The following is a 20670-nucleotide window of genomic DNA, read 5'->3' as shown; positions in this document are numbered from 1 at the left end:
CAAAAACACTGAATATTTAATTTCCCATAATGCAAACGACAACTAATTAGACCATTAGATCCTCACAGCCTGATAAAAGCAAAGATTATTTTTTTATTCTTTAGAGTCGGCTGGTTCATTTCACTTCATTATTCTGTCAGCGTGCTCTTGTTAGTCATTTTCTGTTTGGTATGGGCAACTTATTTAGTCATAAATACGGCATATAAAGCTGTAAGGAAATAATAATGATTCCATCATCAACACCTTTGACTTGTGAGAGGCAGATGAGTTGGTCATAACATAACACAGTAAAGATGAACCAATAAAGGCATCTGGAATCAGTCTGGGCCAGTGTTTGTTGACAGACATCAACATCAAGCAGGCTAATTTAGCACGGTGACCGGTTATGTCAGTAATCTGTCGTTGGTCCAATTTCTCTCCGGGAATTCAGCCTGCTCGTTCATGTTGCACTTAACATTTAATGGCACTAACGAGGCAGGGACGTTGACGCCCCTGCTACACCTCTGCGCTCTCTTCACACACTCAGACCATCTCTGAACAGCAGATTTGTGCCTAAAGTTGTGATTTGACCCCTATTGTTCTAGGGGACGGCGGTAGTCCCCGGCCCAGCTGTGAGCAGCAGGCTGACCTCATGCTGTTATATAATGCAGGATGAGGCTGATCAGTTGCATAAGCCAGTTATAGGATCATGCTCCCAGTGGGGGCTCACCACACTCCCCTCTGCCTGGTGGTATTCTGGGCCCTGCCCTGGGGGACCTTCACTATCATCATCAACAGCAATCGCACCCCTCCTTTCCTCGGAGGGTTCGAAGCACCTGGCAACCAGGTAGAAAAACAAGCGATGTGGGGCCCTGGAGGTTTGCACCAGGCGGCCCCACTAGTCTTCATTAGACGGCTGTATGATGTTCCTCTCTCTAATCGCAGGTTTAAAAGTGTGAGGCCACAATGATGTCAGGATTGAGCTTTCCTGGAATATGCTGTAGGTGTGACTAGATACCAGAAGGAGACATTTTACATTTTAAAGGTTAATATTCTAATGACCAAAATAAATTACAGAATCAAATGGGCCTATTTGTTGAATAATTGGTGAGTAGGCTACAACTCTTTATGATTCTCATGTGACCACATTCAGAATTGGCTGATAGAGTAATAGTTTTTGTGATTCATCTCTTTCTGTGTTGTGTTTCATTGGACTGTTTCAGTCCGCTGATGCTCTAAATGCGTGTGAAGAGGCTTTCCCACACTGACAAAGTCGACATTGTGTGTGAAAAACAATTTAGAACCAGCAATAATAAATGAATGAACCTGTTAGACTTAAAGATCGTAATTTTATAATGTTACTGTAAGGGGGCGGGGTCTCGAGGTAGCGCGCGTGGATTTTGGGCAGCAGCGTGTTTGTCTCGCGCTCCAGCTGTGACCGTGTGTCAAGCTACACCGAATAAGTTACACAAACCGGAATTAAGGCAATTTTATCTTCAAAATAATTGCGCAATAAAATGTGACAATAGACAGGTTTTGATCATTTATTAATATACTTTGTCATAGGATTCCATAAATTGTAACGTTACGTTAATAATCATTGCTGTAAGTGATGAGAGTGCGTTTTGTCGCTATTTTGTTTGTTTCCATTGTGTGTGTGTGTGTGTGTGTGTGTAATGTATGTCCCCAACGTTGTTTTTCATTATGCAGTAAAGAACGTTGCTTTATTGAGCACAAATGCTTCCTCCTTTTATTTTCACAAGTTAAGGCTATGGGCTTCGTTCACTGAGAGTGGTGCCCGGAAATGTTCTGTTTAATGTTTACCGTACACTGACAATGATGATGCTATCGCGGTGGCAAATTGCAGCATCAACTTTCCGGAGAATTCATCCCGTCCGTCCCGCATCTGGACTGGACCACTCACGTTATGAGCCGGTAACAACCAAGCCACTTCTGTCTGATATGAAGCAACAAACTACAGCCACAGACCCGAGTTTACAGGTTAGTGAACCAGATATCAGCGGTTAGAGGTGTTATGATGAATATGCATAATTACTGTTATCCGAGGTACTGTGAGGTGTTGCTGAAGATGCCAGCATCAAGCTAGCTAAAATGAAACAGGGCGTTTCCGGTCTCAAATGTACCATGGGTCACTAAATCAGGACGCAGTGAGTTAAGCTCAGAGACTGTATATAAAAAGGTGAAGCTCCGACCGAAAAATAAGTTGAATGTGTTTGTATTTATAACAGAAGTGGACTGAAAGACAGGGATACTATGTACTGCTTTAGTATTTGAGCTCCACGTAGCGTTGCGCTTTTTGTCAACACCCCCAAAGCGCGTAACTTACCTTTCCGCTTTTATTTTGAACGCCATCTTTTAAAGGTTCCTGTTTCGTCTTGATGAACCTCGGCTGACTTGACGCAGCTTGTGAAGCCGTGGCCGCACCGCAGAGAAGTTGAGCATCCTGCAGGTAATGTAAACTCATACGTGCTGTCAGTGACGCACTGTTAGAAATATTACCACGTATTTTGTAGCTTTGTGTTGTTGTAACAGTTTACATGGTGTGGCAGGGCGGGCATTATTATCTGGCATGTTTTCTTGTCGCTATTTCTGCGGAATGGTAAGATAAAGGTAGCTAACGTTAAGATGGACAGCATGTCCGGAGCTAAGGGGTACAGGTTTCCGGGTTCTGTAATGTTTTGGGGTTACATGTTAGACGGGTGTTCAGCTAACGGTACCTGAACTGGTCCTGGGCTTGTCCATTTCCCAAACTGGCTTCATTCATTGTCTGTGAGAGGGAGGAGGAGGCGGTGAGCTGCGGCAAGTCAGCTAGAATTGGACATAACGAGACTGGAAGTACGGAGATGTCGTGTTCAAAATAAATGTCGTGAATTTGTCTCGTATAGTTAAAGTGGTGCAGTAGAAGTGCGTAGTTGATTGCGTAGAGCAGCCGAGGCGGTGTTAAAATAATGCACTAAAATAATATATTATAATACGGAGCGGAGCTATTGCTGAAACACTGGCATGAGTAGAATAGGTTGGTTTTGTGATGTAGCTTTATTTTGAAAACACTTTATTTGGAGGCGGTGATGTCCCTGTTAGCTTGACGCTGATTGTAGTAGCACAACTGCATGGTTTGGTCTGTGGCACTACGTAGGAAAACTGGAGTGGTCTACCTCGTTGCCCGAGTGTTTTGTTAATCGATATTGCCTAGTAGTAAAGCCTTTGCTTCAAAACACAGGGGCGCAGATATTTTGTGTCTCAAATAACTGCAATTGCACCGTTTGAAAATCCCCAAATGAGACTGTTGCACGCAGGTGTGTAGAATGTTTTGTCATGGCTTTTGGTTATTGGCTGTTTAATTCGGCAGCGCGTTGCACAGGGCTACATCACCGCCGAGCAAACCAACCTCCATTCAAAAAATCGGGCACTTTAATATATTTTTATTCATTCGTCTGCAAGCGCGCATGCTCGTTAAGACCATATAAAAATTTATTGGTATTTCACTACTACTTTTTACCAGATCTCATGTAGTCAGGCTCCCACTGTCCGTTGCTATTTTGGTGGAAAATCATTGTGAGAAGTGAGATCCAGCGCAGGAGGTCCACATTTATTGAATTTATAAATGCCGAATTCACAAATAGACCTTAAATATTTAGAAAATACTGTTATTCGCATTCTCTGATATATGCCTCTTGTTGAGAAGCACATTTAGACTAATACGTGCGATTCATTTAACGGAATTTGGCGTGGCCGTTTCCCACATTCAACAGAAAACAAAACCTATCGGCTCCAGCAGTGCCTGCGTAGTGCCTTCCTACTGATCGGACATTTCTGCATAACCTGCTTGCAAGGAATTCAACATGACATCATGCGTGAGAAACAGTACCACTCGGGGCGGATTTATACATCTATTTTTTTTTTTTTTTGTGGCTGCAGGATCAAATCGCCGATAATATTACATAATCACAGCTGGGCTTAGATTGGTGGGTTGATTTTGATGCCAAGGTAGTGGCCAAGTGGATAAGCTTTAACGTCCCATGTTGCAGTGGATTTCGGCAGCCCCAGTGGTTCTGCTCTTTCTATCTAAATAAAAAAACAAATATGCATGAGGGTGTGCCTACAAAGAACATGGAAATGACCTACTATACAGAGCAGCACTCGAACACTCCTCATGGCAATGATGCCTACTGGATTAGAGGGCACCTGAGGACAGCTGTGGCTCACAGCATTGCTCTGCTACAAAAACACTTGATACAACAGGGCCTTTTTTTCATTTCCTCCATGTGGATGTGATTGGTTTATCACAAGATTTAGAATAAGCAAATTCTCCCAAGGCAAGCCGCTATGTCTTGGCATAAAGTGGAGCTATATCTGTCTGTACAGTATTTGATCAATATGGTAAACTGTCTATTATCATACCAGCTTGGCAGGAGGTATAATTGGTCCTGAATAAGGCTGCAAATGCTGATTATTTATATTATCTAATCTATCTAAACTGTTGATTAATTGTGATAATTGACGTCTTCAAATTGCTTGTTTTGTTCCCCACAAGAATCTGTATTCAATTTCCAATGGTATAAACAGAAGAAGGCAGCAGAGTTTTAAATCTTGTTTCCTTGGTAAATGATTAAAATTATTAATTGATTATCATTGTCATAAAAAGTTTTATCATGAAACAACTTTCTTAAATCAACTCGCCTGCTTTGAACAAACCTTTCTCATAAAACTTAAGTTGGTATGTTGTTAGAACAAGAAACATGACTATCTGTGTCAAGACAGACAATCACATTCACATCTACTGGCCACATTTAGAGGGCTTACTAGCTGAATATGTTTAAACAAAAAAAGTGTATATATTTTAGGTTGTTCAGTTTGAATAGGCACATAGCCTCATGTGGTACAGTGTGTGGTCAGGAGGGGGAAGGTCTCAGAGAAGGAGTGGCTAAACTGCCTGATTATGCTCGCTTGCTCAGATTTAGTTGATTTGGTAATTGTTTGTGTGTTTTTTATGCTTCTACCAGGGGTGAGTAGGCTTTTTTGGGTCTTTTTTAATTCTGTTTATTCACGGATATACAATCGGGAGTCTGCACAGGGTGTTTTATTTTGTAAATTGACTGGATTTAGTGCTGTTTCTGTTTCTGACTTCCTGCCCAGCTTGATCTGCTCTGTGCAGCTTGTCACGGCAGCCAAAATGCAACGCAGCCAGAAAGTTGCGCAGCCATGCTCGGTGGAATCCAGCAGTAAGAAGCAAAATACAGTGCAATTTATTGTAAATGAGCCATATTCTAGTTTGTTTTTACGTATTCATTGCGGGCCATTTAAAATCCAGTTGTGGGCCGTAGTTGGCCCCCTGGGCCTTAGTTTGGCCACCCTTGTCTTTGAGGGTGGGACACTGGACATTGGTGCTGATGAGAGAGATAGGCTCTGAACTGAATGTGCATTTAAGCGAGCTATCGTCCCTAAAGTCAGCTACGGTATCTGGTCTGGGCCATGGTGCTTGTGCTGCCAGGAGGTGCCGCGTAGGGCAGGTCACACACACTTTAACATCAGGGGCCCTGTTTGCCAACACCACCCTGACCTGTACCAAGTGGGAGCGTGGCCACTGATAATTACAGATACTACCCAGCAAAACAAAAGCAACCCACAGCCACGTTACATAAAAACACCCTGCGACAGATCATCATGTCGGATGTGTATCAGTCATGATATGTGATTGTTCCTCAGGCAACGATGGACCGTTTGCTCCTCTTTACACCACATGTAAGTTTCTTGTTATAACAACACACCAACTTATCATGTCACCAGGTACGTAACAGAAATGTTTGTTTTAATGAGATACCTTGTTTTGTGAAATAATGAGAATATTTTGTGAGAGAAACAGAAAAATAATTTAATAAGGAGAAGATGTGTCATAATAACATGAACAATATCTTGTAAAACGAGAAAGGTTTATAATTATAACAATAAGCTGAGCAAATATTTCTTTGTCATGGGGGCAGCGATACGCTGCTGTACGTCACAGATACTAAATGATGACTCAGGCTAGAGTAAAGGGATTTCTCCAGCATTGTGTTTTTAGAGTGACGTCTTTATTTTGCAGTATGTGTAGCGCTCTCATCCTTTAACCAGAACCCGAGGCTGCCTGTTAGTGTGTCAAGCACTCCTGCTATCTCGCTCTGTAGTGGGGGGTCAGATTTTTGGCATTCTTTTGTCAGCAAAGGCTCCAGTGGCTGAGACTGTGGTTGTTTATTATCATTTTTCCTTCCCCGGAGTTGTCCTTCACCTCAGGAAGGATGTACAGGGGACATAACAAGATGTTGCTGCATGTTCCAGCAGTCAGGTTTGATGCTCTGTACCTGCATCAATCACTCACCCAGCTGATGAACAGGAGACAGCTCCAGTTATTTGTTGTTGCGGGATGCTAACATTGACCTTATGCCTCTTCTCGAGCTCAATGTTTTCTTATTGTCATAAACCTGTCTGTTGTGTGACCATGGATAGACACGGATGACTAGGCTTCTACTAGCTACTGGATAACAGTTGAATCTATGTTTTATTTAAATAAGTGAAGTGAAAATGTGATACTATTGCATGAATATATCACATTCTGTGCAAAAAAATATTGTTGAAATGCACCATGGGAGCACTTTTATCCAGAACAAGCTCTTGATGCGTCTTTCAGTTTGTCAAGTGTAAACATGTCCATCATCACGGCCATTACCGACGCTGTAGTTCCTGTTAGTTTGTTATGGATCTCTGTGGGTTAGTTGCCTCTATTAACCCTGATGTTTCATGGTTGTTAATGTGGGAGCATAATGGGCTTATTGTGGCACCGATAGGCCCGAAGCCCAAATGGCTTTCAATGTGTTTGCCACTGGAGCCAGAATGGTGTGTGTGGTTTCTTGGCACTGGACACGAGCAGCACGGCTAAAAAAGGGGACCAGTCTCAGAGTTAACCCTGCCCTGCTCTTAACACATGCAGTGGTGGTATGGTAAACATTTATGCGGTGTGCAGAGTCTCAGAGTGTGTCCTGAAGGCCCACGGCATGCTGTTGCATTATGAAACGGCATATACTCTGGGTTTTTGCTATGGCCCTGTCAAAGGTCCCTCTGTTCAGCCAAGGGCGGTAGAGCCGAGGAGGACAACATTGATATTCATGCAGCTCGTTCTTATGGAGTCACCAGCGGGAGCCTCATCCCTCACATGTCAGTCATTACAGTGTCCTTGGTAGCAGGTGAAATGTGAAGGCACTTGTATCTCTAGAGCTTCACTCTTCCAGGCACACAGTCTTTCAGGTGAGGGAGTGGAAATGTATTTACCTGGGAGAAAATGGTGAATCGTCCTTCATAACTGCGCCAGTCCTCTGAGGACAAAGTGAGAAGGCCCAAAAAGTTTATTTCAAAATGAACTACGTAAATAGGGCTGGGTATACTTAGTTCAAAAGTTTTATGTTACCTGTGCCAATATGTTACTTGAGTTTCAGAAAAATTATACTTTTTGGTGATAGCTCAAGGGGTCAGTATATTAAATTAAGGCCAAACACTGTCTGCTTTCTGACTTTGGAAGTGCAAGGAATGTGTCTGACAATTATTGTACTTTAACAAAATAACAATCCGACTATAGGCCGCTTCAGACAGTGACTGGCCAGCTTTGCGGAAGTGAGAAAATAGGCATTTCTGTCACTTTTGATGTTTAAAGTGTGTGCAACAGCATGAATGCCTGCAAAGACTGTCAGAAAGTGTGCACCTTGTATTCAAACTACTGTTGCATCTTGCTCTTTCTCGCTACGTTCAAGCTACGGGCCTTAATGCTCAATTCCAATTTATTGCGCAGATCAGATTTTTTTGATTGACTGTTCGCATACATTTTTAATGTGGCCTATATCAGACTGCAGTGTGAACTGGCCCGCATGCACAAAAGAATAATAGGAGGTCACACTAGCAGCCGTACAGAGACTTTACCTAAATAGAATACTCTAAAATTGGCAGAATTTTTATTTAAATCAAAATGTCTCATGACAGAAGAAGTTAACAAAAATGGGAATCTGGCCAGGGACCCGTTCCACAAAGCAGGTTTCCTGCCCTTAATGGATAACTTTGCTGAGTAAAACCTGAATTAGGTGTTTATAAATAGTTTGACTTTTCCGAGTTTAATCAGTTATCTACATAGCTTTCGGAACTTTATAGTTTTTAATACTATTATTTTAATTTTCATCAATCAACCTGCCTGTTAATTAAGTTTCTGATACGTCAGAAAATAGTGACGAAAAATGCTGAAATTGACATATTTAACTTTCTTTTTTTTATCTGACTATTTATAATCATACCATATAATAAGACAATCGGAAAATAATCACATTTAATAATATGGAAACTGTGAATTTATTAGCAATTCGGCTTAAGAAAATGATGGAATTTCAGCTTGTCTGTATGGACACATGGTCGGTTGGTACCAAATAAGTGTTGAGCATCCTCTGGCTCTTAAGAAGCCAGCTCAGGACATCACAACATTGATTTTGATCCACTACAGTTTAAATAGGAAGTAGGAAATGGCCATTCTCTACAGTGGTTACTGTACATAATGCTGAACTTGCATTACTCTTATTGGAACAAATCTCTTCCCAATGCAATTTATCATCAAACTCCGTGTTCTTGCCTTCCAACCTGGAAAATACCCCTTTTTTAACCCTAAGTGACTACAGCAGTAATAAATCATAGATTCCTTGCGCAAAACCTTTAGTTTATGATTTAAGATGTGTCATGTAACCAGCGCTCACATGCAAGTTTAGGATGTGTAGAGCACACACACGTACATCCACACGTAGATAATGGTGACAACACTCCAGCAAGTCGTGCAGCAGAGGACCCCAGGGTGGCTCTGGTCATCAATCATTAGGACTTCCCCCAGCTGCAGAGACACAAGCTTAAATGTCAAAACTGCCGTAAGTGAACAGGTTTCCTCCCCGGCAACCGGCCTAAGACAGCGGGAGCGGAAATTGACCCTCATCCTTGTTAATGAAAGGATACACTTGTGTGTGTGTTTCTGTGTGTGTTTACATCCTTGCCTACGCATTTGCTTGCCCAAGTGCGTGTGCACAGGAAAACGTGTTGGCACAAAAGCTTGCACGTGTGCTTTGTGAACACCGTATGCTCGGGTGTTAAGTGTTGTGTTTACATGCAGTGCGTGTGTGTGTGTGTGTGTGTGTGTGTGTGGGAATCAGAGCATGTGTGCACTCGCTGTGAGTTGTTAGGCCCTTGGCTGAGCTGCAGCCCTTTGCTGGAAGGGGTTGGATGCCGTCAGTGACCCTGGAGGCGAGCGTATGGACCCAGCTTGGGTTGCTCTGCGAGGTGGAAGGGCCTCTGGTTTCTGTGACCCCTGTGGAGAAAGCAGCCTGTCAGGCAGAAGGCCTGTCAGCTGCAGTTCTCATTCACAAATCACCTAGTGGACGCACACATACACACACACACACACACACACAAGCAGCACGATGAACACACATCCATGTGCTGCACCTGCTCTCTTGTGTAGATATAATTCACACAATGTTAAGCTTACATTTGATTGTCATCATTATGTTATTATTACACAGGCAGTATTCTTTTTATTGTTAATCGTAGCATAGGTTTAAATGAGCTGCTAGTAGTCCTCTTCCACAACAGACATTTTGACATGTTGTTGCAGGAGACACACAGTAGCTAATAACATCACTAATGACTGCATTGCATATACAGTAGGCTCACTGGAATGACTTACTGGGACACTTAATGGAACGGAGCAGTAATTAATGGTATTAGTGACACTATAGGGCTGGGCAATAAAACAATAATGAAAATTATCACAATATAATTTTACATAATATTATCACAATATATCGTCAATAAATATTTGGTTTAATTCATTTGAATCACGAACAAATTAGAGCTTAATTTTATCTATTAAAATATTTATTTTGTTGAGGAAAAGGGACTGAAAAAAGATTTACTAATCATATTTGTTAAAAAGATTTTTATCATAATAGTTTTGAATGTTCTCCCTCAGATTTGTTAAGTGATCCACTGTTTGGCATCAAGTGTTTGTCCAATTCTGACCATAGAGAAAAGTTGAACCACATAATTAACCGTCTGGTTCCTTCAATATTCAACTGTCAGGAGCAAAAATTAGCCTTTAAACTGGAAAGAAAACGTATTGTCTATTTATACTAATAAAGCAACAGCCCCCTTTCATCAGTTTCTGTTGTTTATTTATTTTTCCCCCCCAAAGTGCTTCTAAATGTCACGAGGCAAGCGTGTTATGTACGTCACGAGCCAGATGTTTCTTGATTTACTTAAATGTTACAACATTACTGAGAATGCAAAGACAGAATAACAGCGCTACAAACATTAAAACCATCTTACAGTTGTAGCCTTTCCTCTGCTGCAGTGGTCTGTGTGACTGTGGGACTAGAGGGCGTTACGCATAGTCATTTGATCCATTGTTTAACCAAAAGATACGGATTACAGCAGCTTTAATGTAGTGTGCATGCATACAGCATTACATATAGTTTCTGAGGAGAAAGAATTGACCGTAGTGCATCACACTGGCGTCCCCTCCTCTCATCTGCTTGCTCCTGTTGACGTTGTCATTGTCCATCAAGGTCATGTTTTCTCTGAGTGAAGAAAACTATATGGTCCTAGACCACGGGCTTTTATATTATGTAACAGCAGTTGGGTCATTTTTCCTGGATTTGTCCCACAGTAGGTCTTTTGTCCACCATCCTCCTGTTATAGAGACTGCAGCACTGGTATGTTGCTGGCTTCACGCTGAGCTACTGCTGACTCAGCCGATTCCTACAGGTAGACCTCAGTATCATTTGCGGCCACGTCCCAATTATTGCTTTGCATCGTGAGCGCATGTCAAAATATTACAGCTGCCTACAGTAACACTAGCTTCTCCCTGTCGCTCTGTGTGGAAGATATAGATTCCTGGACAGGCAGGCTCTTTGGCAGACTGCCTCATCATCCCTGTCTGTTGATTCACTGTTGGTGAAATAAGAGAACATATGGCTGCTCTCTCCCTGCATTATATCACCTTGAGATCCAACCATTTACAGCCCCGTTCAAGAGAGAATAACGCTCACTGTATTTGGATGGGGTTTATGTTGGCCTCTGAAGTGAACTGTGTTTTAATGAAGTGGCTGCACAAAAGGTCACTGACTATTTTTGCTTGAAATAAAAGCAAGTTGGGATGTACCTTTTTGTAGTCCGTATCCTGCTTAACCCAGCACGCAGCCCGGCCAGATGCATCAGGCTCAACGGTGTTAGTATTGATCCATCTGAGTTATATCACATCATGCAGAGTTACTGCCGGCTGCACGCGTTCAGGCTCGTGTGAAGACTTTGCATGTGGTTGTTATCAGCTATTCACTGGGTTCCATTAGCTTCCTGATTTGGCTTTCCTCTCTGGCTCTTTTCATGCACTGTGCACCCTCACTGCTCTCATATTGGTAGTGATTTGGTTTGAAACATCTTTATGGCATCACAACCTCAGACACTGTCTCTTCTTACTAAGCCCAAACCACTTTCATTACATGTTTAGTTTAAAGTGTAGAACTTGTGTAGAAAGTGTCACCAGAGCTGGATATGGAAGCGCAATATTTTTTAGTAAAATATGTATCAAAAACAGTCAGGTACCAAAATCATGGCTCTTTAAATACATAAGGCCTGATTTCACCTGTTTAGATCTCATTTATTGTCTTATTATTGTTGAATGTTTAATATGAAGTTAAAATCAACTCAATAGCCACTAATTAGTATTTTCCAGAGCCTTCAACACTTCAACGTGTGAAATCATAGCAATTTTCCCCATCTATTCGCTACAGAACACTTGAAGTAGTTTGCCTTGTGGTTGAGGAGAGCTTGACCTATTGCCTCATTGACCTATCCATAAACCAAGCTTTCGCCCGTGGTTAACTGGGATAGGCTCCAGCCCCCCACAACCCTGTATGCGTGATAAGCGGTTGACGATGGATGGATGGATGGATAAACTAAGCTGTAAATAAAAAATAGTGAGAAAAGCCGAGCTGATCAGATCATCTTCACATCAAAGCATCTGATGCGTGGAAGTATTTTGGGTTTTACGGCGCAGATGGCAAAATGATACAAAGATAAGACTGTTTGCCAGCTTAGTAAAAAGCAGCTTCCTTAATCTACAACCATAACAAATGTGAGGACTGGTAGAAACAAGTGGAGCAACACAACTGTACAACCTGGTCTGACTGCCTACTTTTCAGTTTATGGGTTGTTCGTTTTCATTCAGTTGAACTTGACCTTTGGAAAAAGTGACAACCTTAATAGCTGCTGAGTCAGTATGACAGCCGAGCGAACTTCACCCGATGATAAAGGGCTTGGTGTTGAAACCTCAAGAAAAGCCGGTTGTGGACCTCGAGTTGGGATTTTGTAAAACATTTTAGATGGTTGTTACATGAAAAATGCATTTTGTAGATACTTGTTTATAATTCATCAAGTAAGGAATCTTAAAAAGAGTACTATAATCAAAACTGAGAAAAAAGACTGAATGATTCATAGTCATGAGGATCTTCATAGTGTCCCAGTATCCTAAGATACTTTCTGTATAAACCACTTTTGTTACAGTTTAGGGCTGCAACAAACTATTATTTCATTATCGATTCATCTGCAGATTATTTTCTTGATTGAAGAATTTGTATAATAATTTAGGTGTATAAAATGTGAGAAAAAAGTGAGAAATTAAAATTTCCCAGAGCGCACAGATGTGTATTCAGATAGCTTGTTTTATTCAACCAACACTCCAAAGTTTAAAGATATTTAGTTTACTATCATATATGACAAAGTAAAGCAGCAAATCTTCACATTTGTTATATATTATATATAATATAATATATATATATTTATATAAAATAGTTTAGACTCACTCTGAAAGTCCACTGAGTCAGTGCTTGTGCTCACACCAGAAGTGTCTCTTTGCTCCTCTCTGGAGAGAATACGCAGTCATTTTCAAAATAAAATACCCTGTGCAGACTCCCAATCCTATATTAACCTTAAACACAGTTAAAACAGACAAAAAAGAAACAATTTAACTATGTAGCTTACTTAATCATAGTAGAGGTACAAAAAGCAAGCATTTATCACCAAATCAACAAAATCTAAACATGTCAGCAAAATCAGGCAGGCAAAACGCTCTTATTTTGAAATGCTCCGTGTGCGATCTGCAGGTGATGGTACGAAAGCGGGTAACGCAGAGCTTTGAAGAGAGGTAGTAGAAGCACAAGAAGGACATATTAAAAACAAGTCATTTACGAGGGGCAGGCTGCACGCTCTGCTGCTGAGCTTCCAGTGGAAGTTGAGGACAGAACTAAACTGTGATATATAGCAGCCTAAGTCCATCCCTCAGAATTCCCATGATGCATGGCGGTGAAGGGAGTTTTGTTTGTCTCCTATTTGTTTGTAATACAAAAGTTACTTTGTGATTTATGTTTGTGATTTATATGTTTAAACGTGTCTACTTAGAATATAATGTTTTTTGTTGGTAATTGTCATTCTTGTGGTGGTTTTTGAAACCAGGAGTGAAGGGACTTTTCATTTGAAAAGGACGGCTATACTGGTGCATTTAACTTGTGATGTTACCAGCGTGCAATTCTCTTGTCCGGCCGTGTCTACAAGTAACTGATTGTGCCTCAAGTAGAGGACTGATACCCAGCCGGGACCCTGGGTTGGCTGCCCCCATACACCCACGCTACCTCCGCTTATGATTACGTCAACAGGTTTTATGAATCTTGTTACCTTTCTGTCTTCAAGAATGACTTGCTCAAGTCCGGAAATATAGATTCACTCAGTCTTGCGAAGGTGTTTGCTTTTCATTTGGCTTCAGCGTTTAGCAGTATGCCTTTGTCATCATGATGGTGATGATGAGTGCATGCAGTGTCACAGTTTCAGTCAGCGGCCTTACCGAAACCCACACTCACACCCTGAAACCACAAACGCTCGCAGAAACAGCCTAACTTAGATGTGGGGATGAATATAGCAAGTGGCTGGCCATTAATTCTATATTTAGCATTTCCTCTATTTTCTACTTGTTTTTTTCACTGCTTGCACAATGCCTCCCATTCTAGGGTTCTTTGTGCCACTTTTCTTATTTCTGATTTGGTTTACTGCGGCTCTAAATTTATGCTTTCCCCACCTTTCTGTAAAAGAACCTGTTGTTAGTGAGTGTCTGTCTTTAAATATCAATTGACCTATTATTATTTATAGAGTGAATTTATAAATTAAATAAAATATAAATTAAATTAAATTATTATTTATAGAATGAACGCCCTTGGTTTAGCTATAGGATATGCTTTGGATCGATTAATGCAGTTTAAAGGGCAGAAAAAGAATCTCCAGTATTTCTGTGAGTGCTGTCTAACAGAAATCCTCGGACTTTGATTACAATATATATTACAATGATCCGGATGATTATTGTTTATGGGGTCACTATTCGGAATTCCCAAGCAAAGCATATGGCTAGTTATTTGAATCCTGTCCTCTGCTCTTTTTTATAATTTAAAGCCATGATGTGTCGACTTTTATCAGCCTGTGTTGCTGACCAAGGAACTGCAGAAACATCAGCCGGTGTCTGGCGCAGCTTCCAGTGGCCTGTAAGCAGGGTTTTTCCTGGCTCAAAATAGGACTTTGGGGGTGGACCACCCGTGCAGATCAGTATGTGGAGCATGATTGACTGAAAACTGTTAAGGGATAGGGTGACGCTTTGGTGGTCCGTGCTGCACATCAGTAAATATTGACTATTGAAGAATAATGAAGCATTTATCAGGATTTATGTCTGATACTATGGTGTGCAGTTGGAAATAAAATACACACAATAACAAGAATGGTCTTAAAAGCATCAATAAAAATAATGCATAAGGTATTATTAACAGAACTCTTGAGTACAATTTCACTGTCAGACAATTAGTTTAGTTTTCTTTCATGTTGATTGGTCTAAAAACTATGAGGAAATGGCAGTCTTGCTAATGTGTGTCACTAACACAGATGATCTAATGGAAACAAAATTTGAGATGATAAAATAACAGATACAAGAAACATCAATGTTAGAATTTATAATTACCACTTACTTAGCATTCATGATTCATGACACTTAGCCAAAAAGTAGCCAGGCAGTCAGTAATGAAAACAAACAATGATGATATATTGTAGATACATATATACAGTATAATGTACAGTATGATGCCAAGTCTGAAATTTATGTCAATTATTTTCTAAATTGACAGCTTTCACAGACTAACAGGACAAGCTGCTGCTCAGCCCTGAAAGAAAATCTCAAAAATTATGATTAGGAAATGTATAGATCAATACCACTTTGATATTTGTCCCTTCAATATCAAGCTGGAGCAGAAGACGCTTAGCTCAGCATAAAGACTGCCAAAACAGCTAGCTCTGTCCAAAGTTAAAGAAATCTGCCTACCAGCACCTCTTAAAAGGGTTATATGTAGTTTTTCAATAAATCACTGTGTTACTGCCTAATTGTCAACGGGCTGAAAACTCCCATATAAATAAAGCACACCCCTGTTTTCTCTGTTGCTTGAAACCGCTACTATTCTGCTTCTTATGTGAAGGAGTCAGGTCGGGTTTTCTGCATGCTCGCTCCCGGTCCTCTAGTCTACTACAGCGACCACACTGCACTTACACCATAAAACGACCGGCTTCCAGCACAACACAGACTCCAACACAAACTCCACCTAAGGTTAAAAGCCAACAATAAAGTTTTACGTGCTGGAGCTTGTCAGGCCAAATGAGAATCAAATCGAATTCGGGTGAAAACACAGTCAACATCAGAAAGGCTTGAGTCATGGAGACCTGTTTGTGTTTGGTTTGGAACCTACAAAACTGACACAGAGCTGGCTTTCATCCTGTTGGACAGGTAAAGCAACAACACTGAGCAGTTGCTATTGTTATCCGCTGCAAAATACTACAGTTGCATGGCTTTTCATGTTACTTCACCAGCTAACGCAACCAATATTACTATCATGTAGTCATGGGCTGGCTAACGTTACTGGTTTAAAGATATCCCACGGTAGGGAACCTCCAGGTCTGAAAAGTGAGGCAAATACGGAAGTCCCTTAAACCTGCATTGTGTCGACCAGCCAGCAGGGGGGCGACTCCTCCGGTTGCAAAAACTAGTTTGGTTCTATTAGAAACAATGGTAAAATGATCCTACTCACCTGATTTATTACCTTAGTAAACACTTTCATAATGAGGTAAAGCAGGATATACTTTAGGTCAGAACGATCTTGTGATTGACAGGTCGCTACCATGGTGCCTGTGTTGAGTCCTGCCTCATCTGCCTCGGCCGCAGTACCTTTCCACCAAGGAAAAGGTCGGTTACCACACATTTCTCTTTCCTCTTTCTTTCTTTTCGACATATTTACCTTCTCTGTTGTGCTTGTCACACAACCCAGGGCTCAGTTAAGCCCCGACAAAACGTATTGAGATTAAACTTCTCCTAGGTGGAAAGTAACCTCCTTTTATCCCCGCCGTTAAGCCAATCAGATTTCAGCAAAAATGAGGACTGGTCCAAGTTGGGAGGGGCCAATGTTGACAGAGCAGCTGTCAACTGCGTGTATGAGTGACAGAAATAAAACTGATGGACTGCACACTAGGGATGCAGGGAAATTCACTATTAACTGCGCTTTAAAACGTCACGGTTAATTAATCGTAAAAACTCTTCTTCTATTGCATGGAACGAAACTGTGGGAACTTGCACAAAATGAAAACAAAATTACAGGAGCGGTGCACCAACTGAAGTGTCCTGCTTATAGGTTAATGTACACTGGCTAAAACTATGGCAAAGTGACAAATTCTGAAGCTTTATTTCCACCAAAGAAACGGCTGAAGTCGGCAGTGTGGGAGCACTTCGGGTACACCAAGTCTGACCAGGGCGTCACTGAAGATGACGGATCACCTGTTCAAAAACTTGCCATTAAAAGGTTGCTGCTAAAGGTGCGAATAACTACATTAAACTTGATGCAGGAACTGCGGGATCACCACCCAGCTTTGCACGGCCAAGGAAAGGTAGACCTAACACAAATTGCACATATATTAGGCATTATAATTATAAGAAATTAAAGTTCAATTTCTCCTGCTCCTTTTCTTGTGAACACAAAAAAAACATTTCTCTTTGAATAAAACGTATGTGGGGAAAACAACTTTTACAATTAAATAAATAGAAATTAAAAATGGCAATTTAAAATAACTGTAATGACTCTCATTAAAATCCTTAAGGGCTCATCAAACCAGCAAAAAAATATCTGCCCCTTAGGGCAAGTCACTGCCTTGGTTATCCCTTTAGGGCAAGTTCTTGGCAAAGAAAACCAGCATGTTAACTATGCTAGGTTTAAAACATGTACATAGACATGTTACCACATTCCCTGAAGTGCTGAAAAGCCTCTCTGAAGGTGAACTAGTCGCAGGTATACAAAGATACTTCCGAGCAAGTTTGGTCAGCTTTGGGTAGGTGACCTGGTGGAATTTCCACCAGGCCAAAGGGTCAGCTTCACTGTGAATGGTGGGGGAGAGCAAGTAGCTGTTAAGTTCAGCTTCAACAGCTTGCGTCAGATGCATGAAAGATGCTGTTGGAGTGGGGCTTGGATTTGTTTTGAGCAAACTGCCCAATAATCGCTTTGTCTTCTTTTCTCTGGGTGGCTCCATGGTCTGGACCTCTGTGTTCTCGGAAGGTGTCCCCTCCTTCTGTGCTGAGTTTTTCATTTCTGACATGATCCTGCTCTTGATGTCCTCCACTTTTTCACTGCTGATGTAGGTGACCTTGAACCTGGGGTCCATGAAGGATGCAATGTCCAGAAATTCTTGTGGTCCTGGGTCATCATACTTTGTATTCATGTAATCCAGGATTTTCACTTTAATGGACTTGGTTAAATCTGTGTCATCTTCCTTTTCTGCAAGAACCGATGTCTTTAAAAGATGAAGGACGGGTTTCACATATGAAACACTGACATAGATTTCCTCGGAAAGAGCATCAGTAAATTCCTGCAAAGGGTGTAATGCCAGGTTAACAGACTCAAGTACATCCAGGTCTTGCCAGGAGGGAACCAGATGCCGTGTTTTCCGGTTTGCCGATAGAACATCAGAAATGGCCCGCCACTGCTCCAAGACCCTCTCTATCATCTTTTACCTTGAGCCCCACCTAGTTGGAGATTCGGTGATGAGTGAGTGCTCAGGGAGGTTGTGCTCCTGGGAAAAATGTCCCACCAATGTTTTGCAAAGCCCAGCAGCACGGTCAATGCAGCTGTCATCCTTAACAGCATTTTCTGGAAAGAAGATATGAAATAAATTGTTACAAACTATTCAAACTACCAGTAATCATTGTGGCCAATTAACCCTGACACCTATTATATATATTAATAAATTCAAGAAGTCTTATTAAGAGGTCCATCCAGGAGATCCAAAAGAAATATGACAACTTGGCAAAAAGGAGATTACCAACTACAGGAGGGAGTCCAATAAAACTGGTAAGAACAATTCTGTTTTGGCTATAAACTAAACTGTGTCATTTTGACAGCCTTCTGTTTTAGACGGGAACTTCACAGCGGTGTTCAGCAGACGGGTAAGGGCGTTTGATACTCTGTGAATGACACGGCACACCGTTCACTTGTGTACAAGTCGCCAGCCAAACCAGCAACAAGGGATAATCAACTAGCTCAGCTGCATGAAGAAATGGTACTTTTACTAAGTGTAATAATATATTAATGATTCTTAACGTTCATAAAATATATACTGATCATTTATCACTAATGATGAACCCCACAAAGAATTATATAGCGTTTAAAAGCAGAACTTTAATGCATTTTCATACAATTCTCGGCAGGCATGCAAAATTCGGCATAACAGCTGGGGCAGTCGACTGCCCCCCACCACAGTTATGCTGTCAATCTGTGGGAAACACTGATGTCCTTTGCCAAATAATGAGTTATGGCCTCTGTGATTTCTCTGTGGCGTTTGGATGATTTGTCATAAGGAGTCACACTCTCAAACTCTGAGAAATTGACTGTTGTTGTAGTGATGGCAAAGTTTTAGATTTGCTACTACTCAATGTTTGTGGTTTTGTTGTTTGGCTAGTTTTGAACTGTTTGTGTAGGTCTTTATGATTGTATTGCAGGTGGTGATGGAGGTTGGTTGTGACTTCTCCTCAGTTGCCACTGCTGTACTGCATGTTTTACACAGTACCTGCGCTTGCAACACGTCATTTCTTCTGAATCCAAAATAATTCCGTATAGCTGAAGTGCTGTTCTTTTTCACCACAAGGTCTTCGTCAGCCACATTTTCCTCACTCTTCACTCCTTCCTCCGCCATTGTATTTGCAGAGTCGCCACTAAATTGATACCAATCAATCTGAGCGTAGCTGACGCTTCCTGGGGCTTCATCTAATTGGCCATATAGCATGAATGCACCAACCACACCTTCATGGATACATGTGATAAGTCAAAGTTTGGCAATGTGGAGTGTGAATGCTTGGCGCATGTAATAATTTTTTTTTCTTATTCATCGTTTTAGGCAGTATTTTGCGACGTGTTCATTGCGCATGTTCATATCACGATGACGATGAAAATAAGATGTATCGTTCAGCCCTATTATGTACCGCTGGTATTATGTCAAAGTGTACAAAGCAAATGTGGAGTGATTGCACTAGCCCATAGTGATGCAGGGCAGGAGCATCCAGCTAATGTTACATTAGCACAAATCTACTGTTGTTTGCATCATAATGTTCAATTTAGATTTACCGATACTTAGGTGCACAGCTTCTCCATCGTCGTTGTAAGTTGCTCATGAGTTAGACCGCGCATATGAGCACACACCTGGTTGCGATCTAAAAACCGCACCGCAAGTGGCTGTTGAAAACTAGATATAGCCCCTTTAAACTTGAATTAACACGTTAAGTCTTGGTTCCTAATCTAAACAAGTTGTGGTTTTATGAGGGGGCTGTGCGTCGGATTATTTCTTGGCCCGGGAGCAGTAACATCCTAAAGTGCTGCCCTCTATTGTCCAGGCTAGCTGTTTCCCTGTTTCCAAGATGAAACCATTTAGCTTGGGAAAATAAACTGACTGACCTTAAATCTCATGTAACTCCCAAAAATAAACCCCTGACTGTGACCAAAAATAACAGTCACATCTTAGCACAATCTGAAGTAAACTGGCAAATAAAATCAAGAAATCCAACAAAACGGGCAATGCATCACCATGCAGAGTACTTGGACATAATAAAGCTCTTGACAAATGAAAATGTATGATGAAGTATGGTATGTATTCTGTGGTGTTTTGAAAAGGCAGCGGGCTGGTAAATGTATTTTGGTCACGGTGCTGTGGTGCACAGTATAAATTTTAATTATTGCACCTTATGTACACACACACAGGCCTCTTTGGTCCATAAAGGTACATTTGTACATGCATGAAATTAGTATGTTGTTGGAACATTTGGTAGTAGGGTTTGAACCGGCACCACCCACCACAGCTGAGCCCTGCACTGCATCTGTCAACATGGTCTGCTGTTGGGAAGTCAAGTCATCCAGCAGGCGGAGCCTCTTATTTTGTTTTTGTTCAGACACGTTTTAGAGCTCAAGAGGTTATTTCACTCTGTAGCCTACCACGTGTTGGTCATTGGGGCAG

At 41.3% G+C, this 20670-nt stretch overlaps 1 protein-coding gene across 1 annotated transcript in view; it reads left to right on the top strand.

The window, feature by feature from the left end:
• The first annotated feature begins 2349 nt into the window (after positions 1-2349).
• The window catches only part of hivep3a (HIVEP zinc finger 3a), a 47284-nt gene continuing 28963 nt past the window's right edge, over positions 2350-20670 (top strand). Inside the window, exon 1 of the mRNA XM_038725422.1 lies at positions 2350-2449. The gene's annotated coding sequence lies outside the window, so the exon portion shown is untranslated. The remainder of the gene's footprint in view (positions 2450-20670) is intronic.

Source organism: Micropterus salmoides, unplaced genomic scaffold, assembly GCF_014851395.1.
Source record: "Micropterus salmoides isolate LMB-PRFRI ecotype aquatic unplaced genomic scaffold, ASM1485139v1 Ms_hic_scaffold_17, whole genome shotgun sequence".
In the NCBI taxonomy this organism is placed as follows: domain Eukaryota; kingdom Metazoa; phylum Chordata; class Actinopteri; order Centrarchiformes; family Centrarchidae; genus Micropterus; species Micropterus salmoides.
The sequence above is the reverse complement of the archived record's forward strand: the minus strand, read 5'-3'. Positions and strand labels throughout refer to the sequence as shown.